This window comes from Labrus mixtus, chromosome 1, assembly GCF_963584025.1.
Source record: "Labrus mixtus chromosome 1, fLabMix1.1, whole genome shotgun sequence".
Taxonomy (NCBI): Eukaryota; Metazoa; Chordata; class Actinopteri; order Labriformes; family Labridae; genus Labrus; species Labrus mixtus.
In genome coordinates this window covers 34,430,786-34,444,022 of record NC_083612.1, presented here as the reverse complement: position 1 = coordinate 34,444,022, position 13,237 = coordinate 34,430,786, and positions in this window count along the sequence as shown.

Sequence of the window (13,237 nt, the reverse complement as noted above, 5' to 3'; positions counted from 1 at the left end):
TTTCCAGGAACATACTTGTGACCCAGTATTGGGTCCCAACCCATTTGTTGAGAACCACTGTCATAATGGATGTCCTCAGCTTGTGTTTGCGGAACAGATCTACCTATAGGTACAAATAAGGTAATCAGGACATGAACAATGATACAAACAATATGAAATGTAATAAATTAAGAGGAAATGTTGAGAATCAAGTCAAATATCTGAAAGAAAGGTGGAATTGTTTTTTTATGGAGTCAAAATTGAGCATAATATCAAATTACACAAAGATGGTTGAGGTGTCAGGAATACATATGATATGTTGAAAATGAAGTTTAATCTTTATTTTCAACATTTTGACTTTAATTCTGAGTAAAAGAAAAAAAAATTCCTTCTTTGGTTATCTTTTGGTAACTGTCTGCTTCCTTTTCCACACTCAAAAGACTCCTTCCATTAGGATCTGGACAGATATGAGCTGTGATTTCTTCAGTTTTGGGGGGTAAATATCGCACTACAAAGTCTGCTTCAGACTCTAACCCAACCCCCCTCTTTATTCCCCTCCTGCTGCAGAGTTGAACAGAAGATAACATTTTCAGATGTTTGCATTTAGTGAATGTGTAATTAAAGCATATTGTGTGGGGCAGTGGGCGCCTGTCCACTCGCATTAGGTTGACTTAATTGTGTGAACATCTCAAGACAGAAATGGCCTGATTTTGGCGGGGGATGTGTGGAATGTGTGTAAGAGTGTGTGTGTGTGTGTGTGTGTGTTTCAATGCGTGGGTGTGTGTGTGTGTGATAGTTTAAAAGAGGGATCATTTCCCTTTATACATCAGTTCTCTGTGGTTGTGCAGAATTTAGAGCATAACATTTGTTTTTTCTATCTGAGCTGATGTGTCCAGAGCTGCAGTCATTTTGTGTTTTTCTGTTTTATTATACGCCTTTTTATGACTTCAACTTCAACTTATTATATCTATAAGTGTTGCCAGAGGTGTGTGTGTGTGTGTTATGTGAGCTGGCTGGGGGGTTAAGCCTGGTACATGATCCCTGGTGAATTGAAGCCTTATCAAAGAGAAGCTAGAGGATTTATGTGTTGAGTTCCTCCCTCCGCTGAATGCGACCTTGTCCCTGCCTGTTCGTCGACACTCCTCCATTCAGTCCTCCCGATGCATCTATGTAGAGCCTCTCTTGTAGGAAGAAGACTAATATATGCACACACAAATTTCAAATGTCAACCTAAGAAGCAGATGTGTTCTAGCAAAAGATGGCAGATGCGAACACGGATTTAAATTCCAGGTGTGCAAAAGTTTTCTTTCATTCTGTGAATACTTAGAAACAAAGACTTCTGGGTAATGTAGTAAAAAAAACTGCAGGCTGTCCAAGGGTGTTTCTCAATGTTGAGGATGGATCATTAAGCTGATTGTTAAGCTGAAGATGATTTCACATAATCTAAATTTAGCAGAGGTCTGTTCTTATGTCAAGGATCCTCTGAAGACAAATGGGGGAATTCATTCAGAATGGACTGCGGTCATGGCTCTAAAATTGCTCATCATTTGCTTCTGCTATCTGCTATCAATCAATCAATCAATCAATCAATTTTTATTTGTATAGCGTTAACTCATAACAAGTGTTATCTCGAGACATTTTACAAGAAGCAGGTAAAATACCTTACTCTTTGTCTGTTAACATTACAAAAGAGCAGGTAAAAAGACCTTACTCATTCTTATGTTACAAAAAGCAGGTAAAAGACCTTACTTATTGCTATGTTACAAAGATCCGGCCTATCCATCATGAGCACTTTAACAACTGCCTTATTAAAAGGCAGAAATCTTCGGCCCCCCGGCTCATGACGAAACAGTCTTCACAGGCCTATGCGCCGGGCTTGGAAAGGGATAGGGGGAGAGATGGGATAAGATGCAGGAAGAGGGATAGAGAGCAAGGGGGTGGGGGGAGGTAGACCGTCCATCAGCAATCCGGTGGGGAGGGGAGGGGGTGTGTGTGGGGGGGGGGTTGTTCTGGCAGGCCGCCAACCCACGATCCGGTGGGGAGGGGGTAGTGGTGGGGTGGGGGTTGTTCTGGCAAGCCGTCAACCGACGATCTTGAGGAGCCTAAGAGAGCTCAAGAGCTCCCAGGAAAGTAGGTGGTTAGTGACTGAGTATTATAGATAGATACATGCAGTAATATGATGTACTGTATATGTACAGAGAGAGAGAGAGAGAGAGAGCGAGAGAGGAGCTCAGGGTGCCAGTTCCCCCGGTAGTCTAAGCCTATAGCAGCATAACTAAGAGCTGGTCTACGCCAGCACCAGCCCTAACTATAAGATTTATCAAAAAGGAAAGTTTTAAGTCTATTCTTAAAAATACAGACTGTGTCTGCCTCCCGGACCCCAGCTGGAAGGCGGTTCCAGAGGAGAGGAGCCCGATAACTGAAGGCTTTTCCCAGAGGAAGCATATATAATGTAAAAAATTATTGGTCCAAGCACTGAACCTTGTGGGACTCCATGGCAAACTTTAGTGTGCATAGAGGACTCATCATTAACATGTACAAACTGAGATCGGTCTGATGAGTAGGATTCAAACCAACTTAAAGCAGTCCCTGTAATTCCAAGCAAATGCTCCAGTCTGTACAACAGGATCCGATGGTCAATGGTGTCAAAAGCAGCACTAAGATCTAACCAGACGAGCACAGACAGAAGATCATTTGTAACTCTAACTAGTGCAGTCTCAGTGCTATGGTGGACTCTAAAACCTGACTGAAACTCCTCAAATAAACTGTTGTCATGGAGAAAGTCACACAGCTGTTTAGCTACCACCTTCTCCAGGATCTTTGAGATAAAAGGAAGGTTGGATATAGGCCTGTAATTAGCCAGAGTTCCTGAGTCCAGAGTAGGCTTTTTAAGTAGAGGTTTGATTACCGCTACTTTAAATGTCTGTGGTACATAGCCTGCCAGTAAAGACATATTGATCATATCTAATATGGAGTTGCTAACTAAGGGAAAGACTTCCTTAAACAGCTTGGTTGGGATTGGATCCAAAATACAGGTTGACGGTTTCGACGCAGAAAAAATGGAATATAGCTCTGAAAGGTCGATTGGAGAAGAATAGTCGAGACTAATATCTGGTCCTGGAACTGTCTCTGCCGTATCAGACGTATCCGCACCAGGTAAGGGCATGAGGTTACCAATTTTGTTGATGTCTAGAACTTTGTTGTTGAAAAAGCTCAGGAAGTCATTACTGCTGAGGGCTAGAGGAATACAAGGCTCAATGGAGACATGACTCTCTGTCAGCCTGGCTACAGTGCTGAAAAGGTATCTAGGATTGCCTTTGTTTTCCTCGATTAGAGAGGAGTAGTAGGCAGCTCGGGCGTGACGTAGAGCCTTCATATATCTTCTATGACTATCCTGCCAGAAAAAACGAGATTCTACCGTTTTGGTCGAGCGCCATATTCTTTCAAAATTCTGCGACGATTGTTTCAGAGTACGGGTTTCTGAGTTGAACCATGGAGCCACTCTCCGCCGCTTGACAACCTTCTGTTTCACGGGAGCAATCGAATCCAGAGTAACTCTCAGCGAATCCACTGCACTGTCAACAAACTGATCTAGCTGAGAGGGACTAAAGCTATGATAAGAGTTTCCAACTGGGTTGAAACACGGTACTGAATCAAAAACAGCTGAAATAGCTTCCTTAAATCTAGCCACAGCACTATCTGACAAACTTCTAGAGAGCACACCTCTTCCAGGCAGAGGTAATTCTGGTAGGACAAAATCGAATGTAAAGAGGATTTTCTAGGAAAACTGTAAGGTTATGGATTTCAATTCCATAAGCTAAAACAAGATCCAGGGTGTGGTTAAAACGATGAGTAGGTTCGTTTACACCCTGGGTGAAACCAATAGAGTCTAATAGTGACATGAAAGCTGTGCTCAGGCTATCATTATCAACATCCACATGGATATTGAAGTCATCTACAACAATTATTCTATCACTGCTAAGGACTAAGTCTGATAAAAATTCTGCAAATTCAGATAAAAACTCAGAATATGGGCCAGGAGGGCGGTAAACTACAACAACTAGAACTGGCTGAAAGGTTCTTGAGACTGGATGTGGAAGACTAAGAACAAGGCTTTCAAAAGAAGAAAAGTTCAGCTTTGGTCGAGGGTTAACTAGAAGACTAGAATTAAAAATAACTGCTACTCCACCACCTCATCCGGTGTCTCGAGGTATATGAGTACAAAAATGACTGGGAGGAGTGGATTCATTCAAACTAACATATTCATCTCGACACAGCCAGGTTTCAGTCAAACAAAGTAAATCAATATGCTGATCTGATATCAGATCATTCACTAAAAGAGACTTGGATGCTAAGGACCTAATGTTCAAAAGTCTGCAGTGAATCCTCCGATCTTGTAGCAAAATCGTATTCGTAGTTTTGATTCTAATGAGATTTTGACGATCCACGCCGTTTGGATGACTTATAAAAACTGGTCTGGGCCGGGGGACAGACACAGTACCTATAGTATAACTACAGTTCGATTCAGAATTACAGCTATAGTGACTGGGAGACAGATCTAAGGGAGGCGCAGAGAAGTGTGTAAGACTGCAGCTCTGCCTCCTGGTCTGAACTCTGTGTTGTTGTCAAGGTTTTGGACTAATAACCTCTGCTATGTTTCTAGATAATAGAGCTGCACCGTCCAAAGTGGGATGGATGCCGTCTCTAGCTAGCAGACCAGGTTTTCCCCAAAAAGACTGCCAGTTATCTATGAAGCCCACATCGTTTGCTGGACACCACCTCGACAGCCAGCGGTTGAGTGATGACATGCGGCTATACATGTCATCACTGGTCTGATGTGGGAGGGGTCCAGAGAACACTACGGAGTCCGACATCGTCTTAGCAAAAGTACACACTGACTCCACATTAACCTTAGTGACTTCCGACTGGCGTAGTCGGGAGTCATTTGTGCCGACATGAATTACGATTGTGTCAAATCTACCTTTAGTCTTTGTCAGCAACTTTAAATGAGATGCGATGTCGCCCGCTCTGGCTCCGGGTATACACCTAACTATGCCCGCTGACTTCGCTAGCTTCACGTTTCGGACTATGGAGTCTCCAATAATCAGAGTTTTATTCTCAGTGGGTGTGTTGCTGAGTGGGGAAAATTTGTTTGAAACGTGAAGTGGTTGGTGGGGAACCGTGTGCTTCGATTTTCGACTATGCTTCCCTCGGACAGTAACCCAGCCACTGCCTCCCGGCTGCTCGGGACCTACCAGGGGGAAAGCCAAGCTATGTCGGCCCGCACCGGCGACAGGTGGCTGGCTAACTACTGCTGCATACGATGACTCTGACTCAATGGTGCGGAGCCGTCTCTCTAACTCAGACACCCTCGCCTCCAAAGCTAAAAATAAACTACATTTCTTACAAGTATCATTATCACTAAAGGAGGACGAGGAGTAACTTAACTCAGGAGAGTTTTTTTTTTTTTTAAGAGCAGGAGAGAGCAGGAGAGGGAGAGACAGAAAAAGAAGCCATTGTAAAGCTAACTGCTAAGCTAAGCTAAGAGTAGGTACACAGTAACACAGTGCAAAGGAGGACAGAACAAGAAATTATGCAATATGCTCACCGTAGTATGCTGCTCTGCTCAGGTGCTGCTCGCTGCTATCTTAAGGTCTAATTAACAAAGCATATAGTGCTTGAGATATTCAAGCGCAAACACACCCAAAAAGTTGTCCAACGAATACTTTACATACTGTTGGTTAGAGGAAAAGAGTGGTACGACTTCACATAATGTAATGAACTTCTCCTTCACAGCTGCGTTGTGTTTACATTAGCTGGAGCAGTGACGGTAAAGATGAGGACTTTTCTGATCGGATGTAATCAAACCTCATGTTGAGGTCTTTGAGTGAATTCCATTAAAGTGAATCCATTGAAGACCAAAAGCAGCGGATACAGATATTATGTGTTTTTCAGGAGTTACTTGCAACATGACTTTTCTTTGGGTTCAAATCTGGTAGTTTTATTTTTGGGTAAAAGTCACTTGTTAGGGTTTGAAAGATGTGGGATGGAAGAGGACACAAACCGATGTTGTAGTTGTCGTTTTCTGCATCTGAGTGTGGAGAGAGGCTATCTGAACCTCCATACGAAGCCATACTCTCATCCAGATGGAGCTCATTCCGTCCACATAAAGATGATGAGCTTGGAGGGGAGGAGACACTTCTTTAACTTTGTTGTGATGAAAGAGTACAAAATGTGATATGAGTGTAATGTAAGATGTTGTTCTTTGCAATAAGGCTGATTTGAAGAGAAAGTGGGGTCCCAAATGACTGCAGAATGGTCCATTCAAAAAGGAGCTGGTGCATGATAGATGCTTTTTGCTCTGCAGCCCAGTAAGGGTTTAGTTAAAGCCCCATTGATACTTCTGCGTTGGATCTACGCTGTTGCATATGTCGTGGGTTTTTGTAACCCTGTACTCGGAAGCCTACGTATGTAGCCTGACGTGCACATCTCATAAATGTAACTACGCGTTAAACGACACAGACAGCAAGCCCTGTGATTGGTCCGCTGGGTAGCACCATATTCAATGCATTTACAATATCTGTGGTATCCCCGCCACTTTCAAAATTCTGCAGAAAGAAGCATGCTAGAACACAATTAAAGGGTTAAAATCCTGAAAATGAATACTTTTTTTATATCAATCAACAGAGCTGGAGTTAGTTAAAAAAAATGAAGTCAATCACAGTAGGAAAAAACATTACTGTATAATATTTTTATTGCCATTTATGAACAGCTGCCATTTTTTGCCACAAAGACGCATAACAGGTGTTTTTTTTCAATCTCACCCTATCAAAAATTAACAATGCATTTAAATCTTATTTGTTGCTCATCTTTGATATATCCATGGCTCCCATTACCCTGTTTAAGGAAATCTAATTTGCATTAAGTATATGAAAAATAATATTTTTTTTGTGTTTTTCACATACAAAACTACAGGGGGCTCTAAGTACTCAAACTGGCATTTAAAGGGTTAAAATCCTGAAAATTAATATTTTTTTTATATCAATCAACAGAGCTGGAGTTGGTTAAAAAAATGAAGTCAATCAAAGTAGGAAAAAACATTACTGTATAATATTTTTATTGCCATTTATGAACGGCTGCCATGTTTTGCCACGAGGACGCTTAACGTTCCTTTTTAAATAGATAGTCTGAAGATTAATCAGTTCCAAATCCAACTTAATGCACTCGGTTTCAGATGTCATGGTTTCCTGTAGACAAACAAGCAGATAGTATGGCAGAACCAGAAACTGACGGTCTAACTCGCATAGAAATCACAAGGCAAACTAAGATGTAGTTAGGCCGAGTCATGCAGAGCTACACCAACGCACAAGTATATCATGCTCACGACGGTGTAGGCCTCTGCGACATAGGCTAACACTAATTCCTTTGCTTGTTTTTTTTGTGAATTAGACGGTGTCTTTTTTTGTCTTATTTGCTCAGGTCAAGAAGGAGCAACAGCTGAGTCCTCATTCAGAGAATTTTAAAGGATGCATGTTGTGTACCCTCGTCCACTAAAGCATCCATAATCCTGTTCCCACAATGCACCATCCTGCCTCTTCTCACTGTTGTTTTCTTGCCTCTTGTGTTGATGGGCTGTGGGGTCAGATGAGAGTGTGAGGAATGCAAAAAAATCTACCTGAGTGGGTCCAAAGACATACAACTTTCATTTGTGGGGGCGGGGTTAATGTCACCTTTAACTTCATGCAGCTGTTTGCATCAGCTTTTATTAAATAGAGACAAAAAGAAAAAACGTATTCCTGCAGGTGTCTGTGACGTACACCTGCCTTTCAAAAGATAAATAAGTTACATATCTAACAGGATTAAAGTAAAGGGCCAGTGTGCTAGCAGAATTACAGGTGTGACAGTTGGCCAGAAAAGTTCCCCTTCATTTACAAAACGCATTTGAAAAAGCAGAACAAACTTCTGGAAGTGTTCCTCTCTCTCTCTTTGGTTTTGATCTCCGGCCCTGCACTGTCACAGCTCTGGAGTGGGAGTAGTTGGTTGGTTGTTCAAAGTCACCACTGCTTTATCACTAACCAGGCACTGTTTGCACTCCCTAACAAACACAGATAAGACAGGTATCACAGAGCCCTGTGCTCCCACCTGGTAACCCGGGTAACCTTGTATCGCTTTGTTTGCATATTATTAACAGCGTTTTTTTTTTAAAAGATTCACTAAAGGCAGAAAGTTGTCTGATTCACAGGAAGTGTTAAGATTTAATTCTGGAGAAGTCATACATGTCGGTTGGAGATAGCTAACCATTGTACATAACTGGGATGGTGTTATTACAGGTAGAGGTGATGCTCCAACTTCCAGCTGCACGGGCTTGTACTTAATAAAACAGGATACATATTGAGATGCTTTTCAAAAATGACAGATGTTAGAACACAAAAGGTTTCAAGACCGATGCAGAGCTGGCTAAACACTGAAGCTACAGTGTCCACAAAATGGCAACCTGCACGCACATTGCCTCTAGGGAGAGGGAGGTGGGCAATGAATTTGGCCGACGAGGTTACACTACTGATGAATCTTCTCCTCCTCCAGGTAAGGGTATAAGAATAGAATTGTGAGTTATAGTCCATGTGCAGGAAGGAAAACTTTGTTAACCGCCAATAATAGTCATTCTAATATTGAGAAGCAATTGAGCCAAACAACACTCTTCTACCTAATGTATGCGCCGCGGTCCGTCAGCGCCACACACCACACCGCGGTTCACTGCCGCTCGAGTCAATCATCACGTTTCCACATCGAGCGCCGCGCTCCGTCTATAGAGCGTGTCACCAGGACCACTACGCTCTGCTCCGTTTCAAATACACTGTGAGTCTATTTTCGGAAAATGACAACCCCGGACAGGAAGTCAGACAAGGAAATGCACAGAGTGTCCGGTCAATTTCAAAATAAAACATGGACTCACAGTCGTATTTTCTATCACTTTATCAACATAATTTTTCCAAACAAACAACAAATCATCCTCAGAAAGACAAAGCAACATGTTTTCATGTTTTCCACTTTATTACCGCGTGATCTCGTAGATGTGGGAATCGGGGGTTAGAGAAACACCAGTGATCCGGCTGCAGCTCGTGTTCGTTTGGCAGACCAAGTAGAGACACTCGATCCAAACAGACATGGCTTAACAGATTGATTGTAAGGTGTGATGTTTGACGACATCATTTCCTTATCAACTGTTTGGTCCTTTGCCCTGAGAGATCTAATTAGCAAATTACCTACTATTGAAAATATATCTATAGTTAGTTATGTGACATGTGTTGTTTCCTCTCAAACTGCCACAGTAACACTAAATCAACATGTACATGAGTATGGAAGCCAAAGGAAGTAATGCTAATGTTAGAAGTTACTCAGTATTGATAGTAGTCACTGTAACTATACTGCAACAAATCCTGCTTGAAATAAGAAAAATATCTGCCAATGCAGCAAGCAGAATGGACTTTTTAAGTTTCATAAATTAAGGTAAAGAGATCATTTTATTTTTTGCTTGTTATATCTTGGAATAAAATGTTTTTTCGGTATGGTTGGGTGAATGTGCCTTAGAATAGAAAGCCTTTATTGTCATTATATAATTGTACAACGGAATTTGAAATGCTTCACCTTGAAATGCACAAACACACAGACATCCACAGCTACAAACAACAAACACAATACATTACTTAAAATAAGTTTTGAAGTTTGAAGCATCGGCCAATGGTTAATCTCGTCAGATTCTACAGAAATGAACAATCTGTAGGCTACATGGGGGGGTCTAGATTTTCAGTATAGGAAGTGTTCTAGTTTCTGTTTTTAGAACATTTGTAGACCGAGTTGTATTGGCCAGTTTTTTGCATTCACCAAAGACTGTCAAGAAGTGTAAGACCTTCATCAGCTGCATTCTAACGATGATTTATTGATCTCTTTAAACAGATCTGCATAAAAGTGCAGCTAACAATCAATTACAGATCAAACATTTGACTTTGCGACACAAATCTGTCACTGTGTCATTAAGGCTGATCAGCGTTTAGATTTCCTGACCACCTGAAGTGCATCAGAAGTGATCGATCCGACCTCCATTCAACAAACATTAAAAAATATATATATATATATATATTCTCCTCTGAGTCCTGACAAAGCTTGACTTCTTACTTTTTGCAAACTACATCATGAAGTTGTTATGTAGAACATTTTCATTGGGTTCCTCGATTAGGCTGCAGTGGATGTTAAATGGACTTGAGCTTGAATAGCATTTTCTAGTCTTGTTCCTCTAGTTTCCTGACTACTCAACGTGCTTTTGGACTACTCAAAGTGCTTTCGGGCTACATGTCACATTAACCATTCATACACATTCACACGTAGCTGACGCAGCAGCTGTAGCAATCTGGGGTTCACTGTCTTGCCAAAGGACACATTGACATGTGACTGCAGGAGCTGGGGATTAATCCCCCATCCTTCTGCTTGAGAGACAACGGACTCCATATCACATGGTGGCCAAACCAAAAGCAACGTGCAAAAACATATGAACAAAATTAAAAACAAGAAAAAGGTCGAAATCGGTACAATAGAAATGTTAAGCTGATCAAAAACCCATGCTGCACAAAGCCATAAAAATACAGGAACAGCAAAAAATGCAGCAAAATTATAAACAACAGAAAGTTAAAAATATTCAAACTCTGAAAAAAGATGCAACAGACAAGATTATTCTAGTAAAAGGAAGATTTTCTTTCAAGATTTGGCTGCTGACACTTTAGGATGACACCAACAAAACCTGCGCTAATGAAATAATGTCAGCAAGCTGACCACTCCTCCTGTCCACACTGTGCCATCCCTGAAGTCCGAGTCCTTAACTGAGGAGCTTTACACATTCTGAACACTGTAACCACGTCTTGTTAATATCAGCTACCATTCCCAGAGCATTATTTTAACTAATTTTCATTTGTTATATTAGTTGTAGACTTTTCTCTGTTTTTGAATCTTATCTGAAGTATTTTATCATTTTTTATATCAACGTGAAACTTGTGGGTGCAGAGCAGAACGTTATCATGCTGACAGCTCATGAATGCAGCATCAGAGCATCTGAGTGTGTGAGAGAGTGTGTGTGTGTATTCACTGCAACAGAGCCGCTCTGTGACTGTACTGCTGCTTGGACAGATGTACAACAAGTGTTTTAGTGTCGCTTCCGCTGCACACACACACACACACACACACACACACACACACACAGACACACACAAACACACACACACACACACACACACACACACACACACACACACAGACACACACAAACACACACACACACACACACACACACACACACACACACACACACACAGACACACACAAACACACACACACACACACACACACACAGACACACACACACACACACACACACACACACACACACACACACACACACACACACACACACACACACACACACACACAAACACAGACAGCTTGACCTGTTGTTAATCAGGCACATGCCAACATGATGCCTCTCTGTTCTTCACAAATGGCTGGATGATCTCTGTGTCTTTGTGTGTGTGTGTGTGTGTGTGTGTGTGTGTGTGTGTCTGTAGCGCACAGCCACACGGCTGAACAGATGTAAATCCAACAAGCCTGACATTCCCGCCAAACTAACCCCCAACACACACACACACACACACACACACACACACACACACACATCTCTCCCGCCAATATCTATAACACCCAAATACACTCAAATACACACACGCGCACACACACACACACACACACACACACACACACACACAGGCACAGCATGTGCCACATGTCCAGCCTCACATCACACTCCCCTCCTCTGTGTAATGGGAGGTTATGGACACACAGTGGCCTTGTGTCCGGCACATGGCAGACCACTCTGTGTGTATGTGTGTGTGTGTGTGTGTGTTTGTGTGTGTGTGTTTGGATGATCAGGCAGGTGCTCCTTTTGTCTCACAGACAGTAGCGCTCCTACAGACAATAGTGCAGAATGGACAGTTGCCCTCTCAACAATGTAGTAGCCCATCAGCCCCACGGCCTGCAGACTGCTGCACGTCTCTCTCTCTCTCTCTCTCTCACACACACACACACACACACACACACACACACACACACACACACAGAAACGAGAAGGGACAGACCAGTCCATACATGTGATATAATTTATGATCTGGCTCTTGGATTCTGCACCTGTTCGTTTGTGAAAGAAGAAATAAATCAGCTGTATGGATATCCTTTACAGCAGTTAAGAGTTAATGTATCTCTTTTTTAAAATCTCAGTTGGATTTAAAGACATTTCTTTAAGATTTATCCTTTTAAATGAACATGTATCTAAAATAAATTCGGGCTAAATCTATGGTGGGTGTAGACGGCGCACTGTGGGAATGCTACTTTCAAAATCATGCTAGTTTTCCAAAATCACCAAGCCTGCCCTTAAAATACAACAAAATAAAAGTATTTTGAACTAGAAAATGGAGATACATTAATGTAGGCTGTCAGGTTAAACTGGCATATCAACTGGAACAATGTGTAGCACATTCAGAACAGGAATGTGGATGTTGACCTTCAAGGAGTCAAATTCCTTGTATGTGTAAATGTACTTGGCAATAATAACCGATTCTGATTCTGACTCAGCTGTTTTCTGATTGTTTTCTTACATTTAGACTAGTCCGTTATCTGAATTTAAATGTCCCTTTATCTGATGAGGCAATCAGTCACTAGTTCTTAAATCGGCCAAACTGTGAACAGCTAAAGACCTTTAACTGCTCGTGAAGTTTCTGTTCCCCTCTGTGCTCCCTCGAAAAGCCACGCCCCCTCACTTACATGAACGAGCACCCATGGCTGTATCCAGCTATGAGGACACCGAGGTCTTGACCTCAATGATATTTAAAAAAAAAAACAAGACAGCAAAAATTGTTACCAATCAATGTATGAAGCGCTAGATGGCTTTTACTTTGAAAATACTTATAGAGACACAAAGTGCGATAGTCCTCAAACTGTCCTGACCCCTCTTTAAAGGCTTTATATGTGATTTTTTGATCCAGCAGATGTCGCCCTTGAGCACCAGCATGAAACCAAAACAACTCGCGCTGCATTGTTGTGTTAGCATGCTAATGCTAGCGATCTTTATTATGCTCGTATCTTCACACTGCATGTAAATTTACCTGAAATGAGCGTGATCTAGAAACACAGTTAAGCAGTGAGTACAGTATGTTATTCTTCT